This window comes from Lissotriton vulgaris, chromosome 6 (assembly GCF_964263255.1).
Source record: "Lissotriton vulgaris chromosome 6, aLisVul1.2, whole genome shotgun sequence".
Taxonomy (NCBI): domain Eukaryota; kingdom Metazoa; phylum Chordata; class Amphibia; order Caudata; family Salamandridae; genus Lissotriton; species Lissotriton vulgaris.
In genome coordinates, this window is record NC_141694.1 from 724807934 (window position 1) to 724822719 (window position 14786).

A 14786-nucleotide genomic window follows, 5' to 3' on the forward strand; every position below is an offset into this window, starting at 1 on the left:
GTCCAGGATTTGATGGCTCACAGTAGTATCACACACAGTTGGTAGTTGCACTCTCCAATCACTGGGTGCAGGTGCACATAAGTTTTGGAGTAATATTGCTGCTGTTGCTGGGTGGATGGCTGCCAAATGTCTCCAGCTCAATGCCGATTTACAAAAAGGGGGTGGTGATGAACAGAGTGTCTGAGTTAAACAGACCACTCTTACCCAGTCCAAAGATCAGGGCTTGATCCATCACCGTTATTTATCTCACTGCCCCATCCCAGCTCAGAACCTGGCTATATGCAAATCAGTCTGTCCCTGGCCCAGTGCATCATGGGAACAGGGCAGACTAAACTACCAAGCCAATTCTTCACCAGAAAGGAGACAAGCTACCGGGGACCGGTTTCTGGCATTTCAGCCTTCTTCGGCCCGGCTTGCTTGAATCCTGATGGAGCAGTGAGAAAGGGACTCATGTCTGAGTATACCCTGCCACACCTATAGTGGCCAAAAACGATTTACAAAAAGGGGGTGGTGATGAACAGAGTGTCTGAGTTAAACAGACCACTCTTACCCAGTCCAAAGATCAGGGCTTGATCCATCACCGTTATTTATCTCACTGCCCCATCCCAGCTCAGAACCTGGCTATATGCAAATCAGTCTGTCCCTGGCCCAGTGCATCATGGGAACAGGGCAGACTAAACTACCAAGCCAATTCTTCACCAGAAAGGAGACAAGCTACCGGGGACCGGTTTCTGGCATTTCAGCCTTCTTCGGCCCGGCTTGCTTGAATCCTGATGGAGCAGTGAGAAAGGGACTCATGTCTGAGTATACCCTGCCACACCTATAGTGGCCAAAAACGATTTACAAAAAGGGGGTGGTGATGAACAGAGTGTCTGAGTTAAACAGACCACTCTTACCCAGTCCAAAGATCAGGGCTTGATCCATCACCGTTATTTATCTCACTGCCCCATCCCAGCTCAGAACCTGGCTATATGCAAATCAGTCTGTCCCTGGCCCAGTGCATCATGGGAACAGGGCAGACTAAACTACCAAGCCAATTCTTCACCAGAAAGGAGACAAGCTACCGGGGACCGGTTTCTGGCATTTCAGCCTTCTTCGGCCCGGCTTGCTTGAATCCTGATGGAGCAGTGAGAAAGGGACTCATGTCTGAGTATACCCTGCCACACCTATAGTGGCCAAAAACGATTTACAAAAAGGGGGTGGTGATGAACAGAGTGTCTGAGTTAAACAGACCACTCTTACCCAGTCCAAAGATCAGGGCTTGATCCATCACCGTTATTTATCTCACTGCCCCATCCCAGCTCAGAACCTGGCTATATGCAAATCAGTCTGTCCCTGGCCCAGTGCATCATGGGAACAGGGCAGACTAAACTACCAAGCCAATTCTTCACCAGAAAGGAGACAAGCTACCGGGGACCGGTTTCTGGCATTTCAGCCTTCTTCGGCCCGGCTTGCTTGAATCCTGATGGAGCAGTGAGAAAGGGACTCATGTCTGAGTATACCCTGCCACACCTATAGTGGCCAAAAACGATTTACAAAAAGGGGGTGGTGATGAACAGAGTGTCTGAGTTAAACAGACCACTCTTACCCAGTCCAAAGATCAGGGCTTGATCCATCACCGTTATTTATCTCACTGCCCCATCCCAGCTCAGAACCTGGCTATATGCAAATCAGTCTGTCCCTGGCCCAGTGCATCATGGGAACAGGGCAGACTAAACTACCAAGCCAATTCTTCACCAGAAAGGAGACAAGCTACCGGGGACCGGTTTCTGGCATTTCAGCCTTCTTCGGCCCGGCTTGCTTGAATCCTGATGGAGCAGTGAGAAAGGGACTCATGTCTGAGTATACCCTGCCACACCTATAGTGGCCAAAAACGATTTACAAAAAGGGGGTGGTGATGAACAGAGTGTCTGAGTTAAACAGACCACTCTTACCCAGTCCAAAGATCAGGGCTTGATCCATCACCGTTATTTATCTCACTGCCCCATCCCAGCTCAGAACCTGGCTATATGCAAATCAGTCTGTCCCTGGCCCAGTGCATCATGGGAACAGGGCAGACTAAACTACCAAGCCAATTCTTCACCAGAAAGGAGACAAGCTACCGGGGACCGGTTTCTGGCATTTCAGCCTTCTTCGGCCCGGCTTGCTTGAATCCTGATGGAGCAGTGAGAAAGGGACTCATGTCTGAGTATACCCTGCCACACCTATAGTGGCCAAAAACGATTTACAAAAAGGGGGTGGTGATGAACAGAGTGTCTGAGTTAAACAGACCACTCTTACCCAGTCCAAAGATCAGGGCTTGATCCATCACCGTTATTTATCTCACTGCCCCATCCCAGCTCAGAACCTGGCTATATGCAAATCAGTCTGTCCCTGGCCCAGTGCATCATGGGAACAGGGCAGACTAAACTACCAAGCCAATTCTTCACCAGAAAGGAGACAAGCTACCGGGGACCGGTTTCTGGCATTTCAGCCTTCTTCGGCCCGGCTTGCTTGAATCCTGATGGAGCAGTGAGAAAGGGACTCATGTCTGAGTATACCCTGCCACACCTATAGTGGCCAAAAACGATTTACAAAAAGGGGGTGGTGATGAACAGAGTGTCTGAGTTAAACAGACCACTCTTACCCAGTCCAAAGATCAGGGCTTGATCCATCACCGTTATTTATCTCACTGCCCCATCCCAGCTCAGAACCTGGCTATATGCAAATCAGTCTGTCCCTGGCCCAGTGCATCATGGGAACAGGGCAGACTAAACTACCAAGCCAATTCTTCACCAGAAAGGAGACAAGCTACCGGGGACCGGTTTCTGGCATTTCAGCCTTCTTCGGCCCGGCTTGCTTGAATCCTGATGGAGCAGTGAGAAAGGGACTCATGTCTGAGTATACCCTGCCACACCTATAGTGGCCAAAAACGATTTACAAAAAGGGGGTGGTGATGAACAGAGTGTCTGAGTTAAACAGACCACTCTTACCCAGTCCAAAGATCAGGGCTTGATCCATCACCGTTATTTATCTCACTGCCCCATCCCAGCTCAGAACCTGGCTATATGCAAATCAGTCTGTCCCTGGCCCAGTGCATCATGGGAACAGGGCAGACTAAACTACCAAGCCAATTCTTCACCAGAAAGGAGACAAGCTACCGGGGACCGGTTTCTGGCATTTCAGCCTTCTTCGGCCCGGCTTGCTTGAATCCTGATGGAGCAGTGAGAAAGGGACTCATGTCTGAGTATACCCTGCCACACCTATAGTGGCCAAAAACGATTTACAAAAAGGGGGTGGTGATGAACAGAGTGTCTGAGTTAAACAGACCACTCTTACCCAGTCCAAAGATCAGGGCTTGATCCATCACCGTTATTTATCTCACTGCCCCATCCCAGCTCAGAACCTGGCTATATGCAAATCAGTCTGTCCCTGGCCCAGTGCATCATGGGAACAGGGCAGACTAAACTACCAAGCCAATTCTTCACCAGAAAGGAGACAAGCTACCGGGGACCGGTTTCTGGCATTTCAGCCTTCTTCGGCCCGGCTTGCTTGAATCCTGATGGAGCAGTGAGAAAGGGACTCATGTCTGAGTATACCCTGCCACACCTATAGTGGCCAAAAACGATTTACAAAAAGGGGGTGGTGATGAACAGAGTGTCTGAGTTAAACAGACCACTCTTACCCAGTCCAAAGATCAGGGCTTGATCCATCACCGTTATTTATCTCACTGCCCCATCCCAGCTCAGAACCTGGCTATATGCAAATCAGTCTGTCCCTGGCCCAGTGCATCATGGGAACAGGGCAGACTAAACTACCAAGCCAATTCTTCACCAGAAAGGAGACAAGCTACCGGGGACCGGTTTCTGGCATTTCAGCCTTCTTCGGCCCGGCTTGCTTGAATCCTGATGGAGCAGTGAGAAAGGGACTCATGTCTGAGTATACCCTGCCACACCTATAGTGGCCAAAAACGATTTACAAAAAGGGGGTGGTGATGAACAGAGTGTCTGAGTTAAACAGACCACTCTTACCCAGTCCAAAGATCAGGGCTTGATCCATCACCGTTATTTATCTCACTGCCCCATCCCAGCTCAGAACCTGGCTATATGCAAATCAGTCTGTCCCTGGCCCAGTGCATCATGGGAACAGGGCAGACTAAACTACCAAGCCAATTCTTCACCAGAAAGGAGACAAGCTACCGGGGACCGGTTTCTGGCATTTCAGCCTTCTTCGGCCCGGCTTGCTTGAATCCTGATGGAGCAGTGAGAAAGGGACTCATGTCTGAGTATACCCTGCCACACCTATAGTGGCCAAAAACGATTTACAAAAAGGGGGTGGTGATGAACAGAGTGTCTGAGTTAAACAGACCACTCTTACCCAGTCCAAAGATCAGGGCTTGATCCATCACCGTTATTTATCTCACTGCCCCATCCCAGCTCAGAACCTGGCTATATGCAAATCAGTCTGTCCCTGGCCCAGTGCATCATGGGAACAGGGCAGACTAAACTACCAAGCCAATTCTTCACCAGAAAGGAGACAAGCTACCGGGGACCGGTTTCTGGCATTTCAGCCTTCTTCGGCCCGGCTTGCTTGAATCCTGATGGAGCAGTGAGAAAGGGACTCATGTCTGAGTATACCCTGCCACACCTATAGTGGCCAAAAACGATTTACAAAAAGGGGGTGGTGATGAACAGAGTGTCTGAGTTAAACAGACCACTCTTACCCAGTCCAAAGATCAGGGCTTGATCCATCACCGTTATTTATCTCACTGCCCCATCCCAGCTCAGAACCTGGCTATATGCAAATCAGTCTGTCCCTGGCCCAGTGCATCATGGGAACAGGGCAGACTAAACTACCAAGCCAATTCTTCACCAGAAAGGAGACAAGCTACCGGGGACCGGTTTCTGGCATTTCAGCCTTCTTCGGCCCGGCTTGCTTGAATCCTGATGGAGCAGTGAGAAAGGGACTCATGTCTGAGTATACCCTGCCACACCTATAGTGGCCAAAAACGATTTACAAAAAGGGGGTGGTGATGAACAGAGTGTCTGAGTTAAACAGACCACTCTTACCCAGTCCAAAGATCAGGGCTTGATCCATCACCGTTATTTATCTCACTGCCCCATCCCAGCTCAGAACCTGGCTATATGCAAATCAGTCTGTCCCTGGCCCAGTGCATCATGGGAACAGGGCAGACTAAACTACCAAGCCAATTCTTCACCAGAAAGGAGACAAGCTACCGGGGACCGGTTTCTGGCATTTCAGCCTTCTTCGGCCCGGCTTGCTTGAATCCTGATGGAGCAGTGAGAAAGGGACTCATGTCTGAGTATACCCTGCCACACCTATAGTGGCCAAAAACGATTTACAAAAAGGGGGTGGTGATGAACAGAGTGTCTGAGTTAAACAGACCACTCTTACCCAGTCCAAAGATCAGGGCTTGATCCATCACCGTTATTTATCTCACTGCCCCATCCCAGCTCAGAACCTGGCTATATGCAAATCAGTCTGTCCCTGGCCCAGTGCATCATGGGAACAGGGCAGACTAAACTACCAAGCCAATTCTTCACCAGAAAGGAGACAAGCTACCGGGGACCGGTTTCTGGCATTTCAGCCTTCTTCGGCCCGGCTTGCTTGAATCCTGATGGAGCAGTGAGAAAGGGACTCATGTCTGAGTATACCCTGCCACACCTATAGTGGCCAAAAACGATTTACAAAAAGGGGGTGGTGATGAACAGAGTGTCTGAGTTAAACAGACCACTCTTACCCAGTCCAAAGATCAGGGCTTGATCCATCACCGTTATTTATCTCACTGCCCCATCCCAGCTCAGAACCTGGCTATATGCAAATCAGTCTGTCCCTGGCCCAGTGCATCATGGGAACAGGGCAGACTAAACTACCAAGCCAATTCTTCACCAGAAAGGAGACAAGCTACCGGGGACCGGTTTCTGGCATTTCAGCCTTCTTCGGCCCGGCTTGCTTGAACCCTGATGGAGCAGTGAGAAAGGGACTCATGTCTGAGTATACCCTGCCACACCTATAGTGGCCAAAAACGATTTACAAAAAGGGGGTGGTGATGAACAGAGTGTCTGAGTTAAACAGACCACTCTGTTCCCATCATGCACTGGGACAGGAACAGACTAATTTGCATACAGCCAGGTTCTGAAACTGGGATGGTGCAGTGAGCTAAAAAACGGTGTTGGATCTAGCCCTGATCTCTTGACGGGGTGAGAGTATTCTGTTTAATTCAGAGACTCTGTCCCTCACCACCCTTTGTTGTAAATATTTTTGTCCACCCTAAGCGTGGAAGGGTATACTCAGATGTGAGTCCCTTGCTCATTGCACCATCAGGATTCAAGCAAGCCGGGCCGAAGACGGCTGAAATGCCAGAAACCGGTCCCCGGTAGCTTGTTTCCTTCCCAGTGTAAGAATTGGCTTTTGTAGTTTGGTTTGCCCTGTTCCCATCATGCACTGGGACAGGAACAGACTAATTTGCATACAGCCAGGTTCTGAAACTGGGATGGTGCAGTGAGCTAAAAAACGGTGTTGGATCTAGCCCTGATCTCTTGACGGGGTGAGAGTATTCTGTTTAATTCAGAGACTCTGTCCCTCACCACCCCTTGTTGTAAATATTTTTGTCCACCCTAAGCGTGGAAGGGTATACTCAGATGTGAGTCCCTTGCTCATTGCACCATCAGGATTCAAGCAAGCCGGGCCGAAGACGGCTGAAATGCCAGAAACCGGTCCCCGGTAGCTTGTTTCCTTCCCAGTGTAAGAATTGGCTTTTGTAGTTTGGTTTGCCCTGTTCCCATCATGCACTGGGACAGGAACAGACTAATTTGCATACAGCCAGGTTCTGAAACTGGGATGGTGCAGTGAGCTAAAAAACGGTGTTGGATCTAGCCCTGATCTCTTGACGGGGTGAGAGTATTCTGTTTAATTCAGAGACTCTGTCCCTCACCACCCCTTGTTGTAAATATTTTTGTCCACCCTAAGCGTGGAAGGGTATACTCAGATGTGAGTCCCTTGCTCATTGCACCATCAGGATTCAAGCAAGCCGGGCCGAAGACGGCTGAAATGCCAGAAACCGGTCCCCGGTAGCTTGTTTCCTTCCCAGTGTAAGAATTGGCTTTTGTAGTTTGGTTTGCCCTGTTCCCATCATGCACTGGGACAGGAACAGACTAATTTGCATACAGCCAGGTTCTGAAACTGGGATGGTGCAGTGAGCTAAAAAACGGTGTTGGATCTAGCCCTGATCTCTTGACGGGGTGAGAGTATTCTGTTTAATTCAGAGACTCTGTCCCTCACCACCCCTTGTTGTAAATATTTTTGTCCACCCTAAGCGTGGAAGGGTATACTCAGATGTGAGTCCCTTGCTCATTGCACCATCAGGATTCAAGCAAGCCGGGCCGAAGACGGCTGAAATGCCAGAAACCGGTCCCCGGTAGCTTGTTTCCTTCCCAGTGTAAGAATTGGCTTTTGTAGTTTGGTTTGCCCTGTTCCCATCATGCACTGGGACAGGAACAGACTAATTTGCATACAGCCAGGTTCTGAAACTGGGATGGTGCAGTGAGCTAAAAAACGGTGTTGGATCTAGCCCTGATCTCTTGACGGGGTGAGAGTATTCTGTTTAATTCAGAGACTCTGTCCCTCACCACCCCTTGTTGTAAATATTTTTGTCCACCCTAAGCGTGGAAGGGTATACTCAGATGTGAGTCCCTTGCTCATTGCACCATCAGGATTCAAGCAAGCCGGGCCGAAGACGGCTGAAATGCCAGAAACCGGTCCCCGGTAGCTTGTTTCCTTCCCAGTGTAAGAATTGGCTTTTGTAGTTTGGTTTGCCCTGTTCCCATCATGCACTGGGACAGGAACAGACTAATTTGCATACAGCCAGGTTCTGAAACTGGGATGGTGCAGTGAGCTAAAAAACGGTGTTGGATCTAGCCCTGATCTCTTGACGGGGTGAGAGTATTCTGTTTAATTCAGAGACTCTGTCCCTCACCACCCCTTGTTGTAAATATTTTTGTCCACCCTAAGCGTGGAAGGGTATACTCAGATGTGAGTCCCTTGCTCATTGCACCATCAGGATTCAAGCAAGCCGGGCCGAAGACGGCTGAAATGCCAGAAACCGGTCCCCGGTAGCTTGTTTCCTTCCCAGTGTAAGAATTGGCTTTTGTAGTTTGGTTTGCCCTGTTCCCATCATGCACTGGGACAGGAACAGACTAATTTGCATACAGCCAGGTTCTGAAACTGGGATGGTGCAGTGAGCTAAAAAACGGTGTTGGATCTAGCCCTGATCTCTTGACGGGGTGAGAGTATTCTGTTTAATTCAGAGACTCTGTCCCTCACCACCCCTTGTTGTAAATATTTTTGTCCACCCTAAGCGTGGAAGGGTATACTCAGATGTGAGTCCCTTGCTCATTGCACCATCAGGATTCAAGCAAGCCGGGCCGAAGACGGCTGAAATGCCAGAAACCGGTCCCCGGTAGCTTGTTTCCTTCCCAGTGTAAGAATTGGCTTTTGTAGTTTGGTTTGCCCTGTTCCCATCATGCACTGGGACAGGAACAGACTAATTTGCATACAGCCAGGTTCTGAAACTGGGATGGTGCAGTGAGCTAAAAAACGGTGTTGGATCTAGCCCTGATCTCTTGACGGGGTGAGAGTATTCTGTTTAATTCAGAGACTCTGTCCCTCACCACCCCTTGTTGTAAATATCCAGCTCAATGCCAGCAAGTCTAAGGTGTTGCTGGTGGGTAAACATCCTGAGCTGTGGATTGAATGCTGGTGGCCTGCATCCCTTGATAATGCCCCCACACACAAATAGGTGGTGAAAGACCTAGATAACTGGTTTTACTCGGCTCTCCTCCTCCAGGCACAAATTAAGAAAGTGCCAGGAATGTGTTTTCGTATACTATTTGGGCTCACTATAACCTGCTCCAACACCAGTCTGCTTTACTGGCTGCCGGTGGCCAGAGGAGTGGAGAGCAAATTTCTATGTTCAAGTTTAAGGTCTTTAATTCATCCTCTCCTGGCCAACATGCTCTCACAATACACCACCACACGCCAGCTCTGCTTAATAGGTCACCAGCTGGCCGTTGTCTACTGCAGCTAAAGTCTTCAACTCATTTCATACACAAATTTGCAGCATAGATAATTCTCTGGTCTTTTGTAAGGCCATCAAGATCCACCTCTTACATCAAATTTAGGACTCCTTCTGTCACATGCCTCCTGTTCTGTGTGCAATAAGTGCTGGTTTACTCCTTTGCTGGTGCAGCTGTGCGCAAATATAAGAGTCTACACAGAACATAACTTGACAAAGCACACACCGTATGGCTTGGTGAGTCTTCGTCAATACAGGGCTGAGAAAAGCACGGCCAGTGTGTCACAAAAAGTCACGTACTGGCAGCGCAAGTGCATTTAGGATCTGCACATCCAACATTGATGACATTGTATCAAAATATATGATTGCTATGCCCTACAAATCAAACATACCAGCAAACAAGATGTGCTGAAGTTGTGACCTGGGTACATCATACACCAGACTTAAAGTTCAACTATGCCTGCATACAGACATTGTGTTGTCTAGTCATATGAACCAGCCACTCGTAACACAATGACTACTTATCCATTAACATGGCATAGCTAATACAACACCAAGTGAGATAATGTGTGGTGCGTACATTTTGTACATCTGTGTATGAGTAAACTCATATTTCACTTACATATAGCAGTCATACACAGCTGATGCAGATACATGATAGATACACGTGCAGAGCTTGTCCAAAGACTCATGATTAGAATCAAAAACATATGAATGTGTCACCCCAACAGTGGGTACCCAAAAATTTGAAGCACAGATGTTGCATGAACATGTACATCTCTTCACACATGGAACAGCAACATACTAGAATGTACTAATGACATGCACTCAAACATGAACCTGTGTTCAGTGAATGTGCCCACTTACTCACACATACAACATAGTAAATGCTGAACATCAAAGAATATAGCCCGAACTAGGTAAATAAAAACGTTTTATATGTTAAAAAATATTTTGGTAAAATGTACATCAATAACACACACTCGGCAAAATGTACACTAAAAACTATCGTACAATCTCTAAAACTATTTAAACTAACTAACCTTAACCTACCTAACTTAGCTTACTTATCCTAACCTAAACTATATTCCCGCAGGACCACTAAAGATCATCCCCACCCACCTTAACACCTAAATGCACAATAGACATACACATACTTATCCTATACATGAACTAAGTAGAAATCTAGTTAAAGACAAATATATATGTATTTTTTTTATAAAACATAACACATAAAATAACCCACCCACCCTAAATGTTGATAGAAGACCCTATAATAAAAACCAGTATTAACCTATCAAAAATGAACACCTAACTAACTCAACTAACTATACCGACAAATATTAACAATCAGAAATGTACTAATAACAGGAAACTTACATATAAACTAAAACACAATGCAAATGTAAAACATGTCCAAGCAGCTCTCAGATCAGGGTTATAATGTAGTCCAGGGTCTACTGCAGTTTGTCAACTTTTTGGGTTAAATTGACAATTGTGCTTTCCAAACCTTCCGTTCTCTTCTGCAATTGCTCCTCAATGCTTGGTGCCATGCCCGGCCCACTAGTCTGCCCAGTCGTGGAGGGTGGGAGTCCGGCAGCTCCAGGTGCAGTGCTTGGGGCCCCACTGGCTAGAGGTTGATGTCCCCTTCTTCGATGGTGCATCGGTCACCCATGTTTTGCCTGCCTTTTGTTTGTCATACTGCTGGGAGGTCCACCTGAAGGCCTTGGCCACTGCCAAGATATGGGCATATCGGGCCTTACGAAAGCAGAACACCCGTTCCTCTTCTGCATTCATGTAAACTGTATGAAATGAGGGACACATGTATCAGTACATGACAGACAGAGGTTCATAGGAAATGCATGCTATCCATGTGTGATGTAACCAACATGCGGGCCAATCCTCTGGTAACTGTGGGGCCCACACAACTAAATACGATGAAGATTTTGTTTATCACATAACATGCAGTCAACTGAATGGCATGGTTGCACGGAAATCATTTCCACACTGGACATACTAACAAATTAATGAGGAGCCATAGGAATGACAAACCAGTCAACAAACATCATGGCATTTGATCATTACCTCCAAAACCTCACAATATCTGTCTCCCCATGTACAAGTCATGGAGTGATGTGATACTCATTCTGCAATGGCTGCTAAGTCCAGACAGTGTCACAGTATGTCATGGATGAAGAACATCTTCCATTGACCTATTAACAACTTGGCCCTTCATTTTACAATACAACAGAGTAATGCACTGTACTTGCCATTTGCTTTTTGGGACATAGAGATGTGGTTCCTGTCTCTACACCAATGAACCTCAGAATTGATTTCAGTACCCAAGTTGACTGGCAAGCAACATGCCAGGTAACACTAGCAGGGTGAAGTGCACATCAGCTTTATTTGGACAGCATACATGAAACTGGCTAAAAAATTTAGACCATAGTATTATTGTTTATTGTCTAATCTATGACACACATAACATATCTACTGTTCAATCACAGCCACTTAGTCCTCATGACAAAGGATCAAGGATGCATCACATCAACATGACATTAGTCTGACGTCATGAGTGAATGCAATTTTGGATTACAGGGTGTCCAACACTTGTGTGATGACACAGTTCAAAATTGTCATCTACCATATGCACCACCAACGCACCCTGAAGCAGGGGGTGCTAGGTGGTGCACGAGCGGAATGGCTGCCATTATGTGAGGCTCCCGCAGCCTGGCACGATCATCCTGTCAAGAATCCTGTCCAGAACAGCGCAGATCACCGAAAACGTGCAGGATTCGAAGAGCCTGAACACTGGGGTGCCAGCGTCGCAAGTTTAGCACCGATCCGCCAAGATATGCTGAAACGGCAGCCGTGAGTTGCGACCCCCGCTTTGTCATCCCGATTGCTCCGGAGCTGCCGCTGGGACTGGCTGCTCATGCGGGGGCTGGGGATCCCACGTGGTGTGTGGGCCCAAGAGGCGGAGCATTAGCAGCACAGCGCAGTGAGTCTCCCGGTGTTCCCATTGTTCACTCTGCATACATGGGCAAATTGCAGCAAAGCATGAAAGTGAACCTGCCTCTGCACGGACAATAATTGGGCGCTTGGGTGTGGGGGGGCTCCACTGACTGAGAGCCGCACGGGTGGTGGTTCGGCCATATTTGCACCGCCATCTTGTATTATAATTGTAAATCTGTTTCATGTATTGGTTATAAAAGGTGACTTCATGAGCTGTGCAAGAACCGTATTGAGCTGCCAAGAGACTGTTGGACGTTGGACCGAGGGAAAAACCCTAAAAAGTCCTTTGAGAAATTCTTTTATCACTCTTTGAGACCAGAGAGATGGATGATTAGGATCTTTTCTATACCATGAGCTAGCTGCTAAATGTACTTCTATAGAAGCATGTGAAAGGTTTGCTTTAGCCAAATGCAACAGATATGGCATTCCATTTAGCTGTATAGGTCTTGTTTGTAGAAAATGCTCAGGATTTTGAGAGAATATCTCGGCACTCCTGAGAAATGTTTAAAGATTGGAACTCATGCTCGTGAGGTTCCATGCCGACAAATTGAGCAATTTCAGATTTGGATGAATAATTTGACTTTCGTTCATGGAAATTAGGTTCTGCAAGAATGGGAACTGAATCCTGGGTGTCACTGACAGCTTGAGGAGATCGGAGAACCAAGCCTGTCTCGGCCATGATGGAGCTATGAGGATTAAGTGGCACGGTTCTGCTTTCATTTTCAGAATCACTTTCCATATCAGAGGGAATGGAGGGAATGCATACATGAACATCCCTGTCCAGCACATCTGAAGTGCATTGCCCCACAATCATTTCTGATGAAATCTGCTTGCAAAGTGTTTGCATTTTGAGTTGTGAATGTTCGCGAACAGATCCAGCGATGGGGTTCCCCATAGGCGAAAGACTTGGAGAAGTTGACCTTGATCTAATACCCACTCGTGAGAAACACTTGTTGATCTGCTGAGGGTATTTGCTTTCATGTTGTCCACCCCCGGAATGTGCTGAACTTGCAATGGGATGTTGTGGAATAGTAAGCCCCTCCTAATCTCTTGCGCTTGTTGTGAGAGAAGTTTTGACCTTGTTACCCCCTTGTTTTAATAGGTAAAACATGGTAGTTGTACTGTCTGTCCTGACCAGTACTGTGGAACCTTTGATCCTGAGTAGAAATGCCTGTAATACCAAGAACACTGCTTTTTGCTCCCGCAGGTTGATGTGAAGATGAGCTTCTCTTTCTGACCAATGACCCTGAATTTCGAATTCTTGGAGATGTGCCCCCCAGCCTTGCAGAGATGTGTCTGTCATCATTACATAACTGTGACGCTGAGGTTCGAAGAGCAGACCTCTTGTTCTGTGGCCGGAGACGCATCCCTTACAGCATCCTTCTTCCGAACAGTGTCTAAATTATCTGCTACAGCATCAGGCTTTTTTCACTTTGATCGGTGTCTTGCGGAGTAGTGTCTCCTAGTGCTTTGGCATAATTTTGTAGGTCATCCTCCAATTCGCCATTAAGATCAGTCCCATCTGACTGCTTGGAAAGGGAATAAAATTCACTATCTTTACTGCTAGCGGGATCGATTACATCTTCACTGCTGGGAGGATTGACCACACCAGCCGCATTAACAAAGCTGAGTGCATCCCCTTCCACAGCTTGTGGTGTCTGCGAACACTGTGGTTGCACAAGGGAACCATCGGATACTTCGGCCCCAGTGTTATCTTCATCAATAGTATTAAATTCAGCAGGTCTAACCACTGGGGTCATAACCTTTTTTCCAATAGCAGGCTGGAACATTTGCAGAATCTTGGGGGTGGACAGCTTATCAATCTCTTTACTACTTGGCTCTCTATTACTTGAATTTTGAGATAGCTTTGCGGCGAGAGCAGCTCGAGTGCCAACCTGACTTTCTACTGTGGCTCTGGTTTTCCCACCGCGCGCCATTTTAGGTCCCATAGCCAATGCTACTAAAAAAAGACTTTATTGCCTTCTTTTCTTTACTTTGTTTTTTTTATTTTCAACAAAAAAAAATGACAGTTTTTATGAAGTATAAAGTTGATTGTAATAGTTCTTAAAGTCTATAGGCTGTGGAATATCAAAAACGATAGGCACTATAAGGCATCTAGTAGCTATCGCTCTTAGGGAGTTCTTACTTATAGCCAGCTCCAGGGACTTCTTCCAACCAACGGACCGGCCAGCCGAAATGCGAAGCAAAAGAAACTTGTATATCCCGTATATCTCGACTCAAGCTTCGGGCTTGCCACAGAGCGTTCAGGGGTCCGCGGTCGTCGCACGCTCTCAATCGCACCTTACCAGCAGTTCTTCGCGGCAGTTCTGAATCCGCGGTCTCCGCGGTCTCTCCCTTGACCGGCACAGTGCGAGGCCAGATCAGCTCCTTACTCCATGCCCTCGCTCCTCATACCTCACTCGCCGCTGCAAATCGCCCCCCGGTTACCACGAGGGTCCCGGAGCAAATTTTAGTCGATAACACCCCTGCAGCGCCTCAGAGAGCCTCAGCTACAGCAAACGCCGGGACAGCCGAGCGGAGCCTCTCACACACACGTCTGACTCACAGACGCCATCTTGCCAGGATATAGCAATTCAGTATAAAATAAATAAAACTGAGAGATACGAGTAGGTGAAGCTACTGGTAGATGTTTAGCTCAAAGGCTTCGTGGTCGGCAAACATCTCAATGAATAGAGGC